Here is a 5,026-nt window from a genome sequence, read left to right as displayed (position 1 = left end):
TACGTCTTTACACAGTAGTAAACCATACAAGTGATGAAAAGTCATGATGATACACGATCAAACAAAAAGAGCTCTTTAAAAAAAAAAAAGGTTACGTAGGTGGTATTAAAAATACAACAAAAAATACAACAAAGAAAACAAACAAACAGAAAAATCTTATGATGGTTAAATCCAAATTACCACAGCAACAACATTCTGGAAGATACTGAAACAATAAGGCAATGTGGCAATAGTGTGTGCTATTCTGTTCTATCCTATTGTTTAATAACCGTGCAGACAAACTTTTATTGCAGAGTACAAAGCACAAACCTCCTGCCCACACACACACACACACACACACAAAGTGCTCCGTGCTGCTCGATAACTACCTCCTCTCCCACCCAGGATCTTCACCTCACGGTGCCCAGGAGGGGGTTATGTTGTCTGGGCCACACCAAACTGGGCCTGGGCAAAGGCCCCTGTGCCTGGATTAATTGGCTGTATGTGGGTGTGTCCATGTATTTGTGTGCAAAAGTGTGTATGCAATTATTTGTGTTTGTACAGAGAGGAAGGCAGAGAAGTGGTTCAGGTTGGAGCAGTATTTCTTGTACAGGTACACAGTATCAGTATGTTTGTGTATATGAGCATATGTCGGAAAGTATGTGTGAAAAAGGTGTGTATGATCAGGAATTTGGACTATGTCTGTGTACAGTTGTATACAGTGTGTGTGTGTGTGTGTGTGTGTGTGTGTGTGTGTGAAGCAGGAAGACAGGTAGACGATTCAATAATTGCGCGTTGAGGTCAGTTATGGATCTGTCCGGCATGTGTGGTTTATCTGGAAACCGCAAGCTCATAGCTGCCCATTGTGCGAGCGGTTTTAACCTTCCACCGCTATTGATTAGCCAGCATTGACTACTCTCCTGCCACCTCATTTGTGTGCGTGTGTGTTGGCTGTTGATATGTGTGCATGAGAATTTGTGGTTCTAACGTGAGTGTGTGGGTGGACTGGGTGTGTGTGTTGACATGAACGATTGCCGTGAATGTGTAGGAATGCAAGAAAGTGTGTGCATGTGAGGACACCTGCTTCTCTATATGTGTGTGTGTGTGTGTGTGTGTGTGTGTGTGTGTGTGTATGGATCAGATTTTAAAAGGGGCTGCGTTGTTGGTGAGTCCCGGTGCTAACGTGATTGCGAATGACAAAGCGTCCAGGCGGGTTTGTTAGCTCCATAATGGGGAATCAATAGACACAACACAGATGTCAATACAACATGCTTTATTGCGTTAAGCCGCCTCACCCCCCACCCACTACTCTGCACACACACACACACACACACACACACACACACACACACACACGCGTACACACACACACACACACACACGTACACACACACACACACACACACACACACACACACACACACACACACACACACACACACACACACACACACGCATACACACACACACACACACACACACACACTATCTGAGGATGTATCATGTCTGAAACACATGCATGCAGATATATAGTATATATATATATATATTATAGATAAGTATTTACACATGCACACACACATGCATAAACATGCCCACTGACTGGTATCGCTGTCAAACCAGTTCGTACACAATGCTACCTTCACACGCACATATGCACACTTTTTTCATACAGTATGTAAAGTCCTGTAAAGTTGTTTGTCATCATGCTTTTAGCAAACATTACTGTGTTACTTCATGTGAACGATACTCACACATCAAATCATATCAAGCAGGTCATCTTTTTTTCTTGCATTTTTCCTGAAGATTGAGCTTACAGTATGTTTGTTGATGTCCAAAATTGACAATAACGCATTACTTTCTGTGTGGCAGCAGGTATTTCCTGCCAAAAACCTACCACACAACTCACCTCAGTTACTATCGATATATGGGAGCAAAATAGTCATATATTTTATCCACCTCCAGTCCACGCACATACATGAAGTGTACATTATCTTCACACATTCACAAACCTGTGAATGCCGCAGGGAACACACACACACACACACACACATGCAGACCCCTTTTGTCTTTGTTACACATAGATGATAAAAGTCATTTCATACCATGGACACTACCTGCTGTGCGGATATCAAATAAAAATCCCCCCACAACCAAATATGGTCACCTGAACTCTGCTTCCCCTGTGCCTGCTGTCCGTATGTCGGTCCACCCAACCAGCTCAAACTGTCATTGTTACCGTGGAAACATTCATAGGCCATTAGACACATATATAGGAGGAAAGTAATCTAGGTAAACACTGTCCTCCTCCAAACACACACACACACACACACACACACACACACACACACATGCACCATCCATTGGACAGTCATCTTCGTCTTGTGCTCTTGATGTTCACAAAGACCATTAAGGGCTAAATTGGCTGTACTCAGGCTATATTTGACTTCCCCGTGTGTCTCGCTCTCTTTGGGTTTGTAATCGCCAATCATATGTAAGTGTGTGTGTTAGTGTGCGTTTGTGGCCATTTGTGAGTACATTTATGGTATTTATGTGCGTGTAAACAGGAGTACTAGTGTACTTTCTGAGTACTTATTTCTACTTTGTCTGTGTGTGTGTGTGTGTGTGTGTGTGTGTGTGTGTATATATATATATATACAGGCCAGTGTCCATTTTACACCCCTGGTAAATAATGAATCCTGGGCACAGCAGGGGACCTTTTTTGGTTTAACACCAATGCGCACCCCTAATCGAATGCACTCAGTGTGTGCTCCCCCTTTGTCCAACAAGGTGTCCGTCGATAGGCTTTCTCCTCAGTGCACATAAATGCCATAAAGAACCCTGTGCCTATTCATTCGTCTCATAGCTCACATTCCTTCTCTTCACCCTCTCCATCCCTCCTTTCACTTCCTCAATCACTATAATTTCCTACCTTGGCCTGGTGTGCTACTGGGTGTTCAGCTGTAAGAAGGGACGGTAGAAAGAAAACCAATATATATATATAACCATAATAGTGTTGACACACAAGGCAGACGGCCAAGAACAAGTGCCGTCGAAGGCCGACTGTGGCGTCGCTTCATGTCCCAATCACGTCGCCTTTATCTTGGCCAAAAAAGACTACAGTTGATGACGAACTAGCATGTACGATCTGCGCCTGCGTGAGAAGAAATAACTCTCCATGTCAGCAGGCAGCGGTAATCTATTGGTCATTCAAAAAGGGAAACATATATACAAACCGTTGCTATGATACATACAACAAAAGCATTTGCTCGAATTAGCAGCGGCAGCACAGAGCCTACCCTCTGCCTTACTCCCCGCCGGGACGACAGCGGACATTGGAAGATGGCTAACCAGATTGTTCATCTCCCGGCTGTCATCCGTTCTCTCGGCAAAGAAGTCTCCCTGTGGTGGGGAGCGGAGGGACTGAGCAGCCCGCTGCGGCTGCTGGCTAGTTAGCTAGCATGCTAATTCCACCCAAGATCTGACTTAAGGAGAAATATATCCCTTAGACCTGCGTTGAAGAACAATTTCTCCTGTACTACATTTGTTAAGGTATAGGCCAGATCCAAATAATCTGTTAGGTAACTAAAATCTATATTTAAAATGTTTAAAGAACATAGTAATGTTATGGTATGTGTGTTTTCGTGGGTGTGTAGAAGGTCGTACTGTAGTTCTGCACACGTGTGTGATCTCCAGCAGGTGTGTGTGCCTCTCTGTTAGCTAATGTCCATCACTGCCTACTGCTGGTGTGTGTGTAATATAGAAGTGCCGGTCCTTTGTGCCAACCTGAAGGCAGTGATCGTGTTCCCCTGCTTGCATGAATAGAGAGAACAGGGCTTAGGAAAGGCTCCTGTCCTCCTTCACAGGTCCCTGACATAATGAAGCCAGTGTGTGATCTCACGCAAAACCTTTCTGTGGAAGTGTGAGTAAGCTCATCTTGATGCACGCTTCTGCCGTCTCAAAGCTGTCTGACTTTTTTTATAGAGATTAAAAGGACAGGGCCGTGGATAAGCAGAACGGTGTGTTTGTGAGTGTGTGTGTGTGTGTGTGTGTGTGTGTGTTCCTGTGTCTGTGTGCCTGTGTGCCTGTGCTTAAGTACACTTTCCTCTCTGAGTGTTTGCATGTTTATGGGCGCCACTGTAATGTAATCTCGCCGTTTGCAGCGCCGCAGGGACGTTTTATGTTCACCAACATAGTTTGTATCGAATAAACCACACACACAGAAACGCGTGTCCTTTGTGCGGCCCTTTTGCATGTCTGCAACTGTGTGTGTATGTGTGTGTGTGTGTGTGTGTGTGTGTGTGTGTTCCTAAGCAATATGAATCCCCACAGCCAACAATGCATTTCTTTCCTCCGCTGATACATTTAGCTAATAAAGTCGGATGACAAAAGTGGGGTTAGTTAGATTGGTTTCCACCTCTTTTGTCTCCTCTCTCCACCCGCCTAAACCCTTGGCTGGTGGTCAGCGCTGTTTTGGGGGGAAGAGAGGAGATTTAGACCCCCAATTTAATTTAGCGGACAGGGGTTATGGTAATGAACGTGGAGAAGAGAAAGGGGGTGTGTGAGGAGAGGGGAGGATGGATAGAGGGGAGGGGTTTGGGTCCCCATTTACCTCAGGAACACCACGTCCTTACTCTCCTTTCTCCCCCCCCCCCCGACCCCCCCGACCCCTCCTTCTACTCAGCCTCTTATTGAGGGACCAGCGGTGACTATGGAGGGTTTTTTAGTGAAAAACGTAATATCATGCAGGATGGTGGTGTGGGGCTGTATGTATGCACAGAGACAGAAGTAAAGTGACAACAATAGAGGATGGAGAGAGAAAGAAGGGGGGGGGGGTTGGACAGGCGCTGGGTCTGGCCCTTTTTAATAAATCTGAGTGCTCTGGTTAGTGCTTCAATCTGCTGTACTCAACTAACCCCCTACCCACATTACACACACACACACACACACACACACACACACACACACACACACACACACACACATACGCTTTCAAATACATACATGCACTTACTCTCTGTGACTCATTTACACCCACATATGCTGT

Source organism: Sander lucioperca, chromosome 14 (genome assembly GCF_008315115.2).
Source record: "Sander lucioperca isolate FBNREF2018 chromosome 14, SLUC_FBN_1.2, whole genome shotgun sequence".
In the NCBI taxonomy this organism is placed as follows: domain Eukaryota; kingdom Metazoa; phylum Chordata; class Actinopteri; order Perciformes; family Percidae; genus Sander; species Sander lucioperca.
This window is presented reverse-complemented; position numbering follows the sequence as displayed.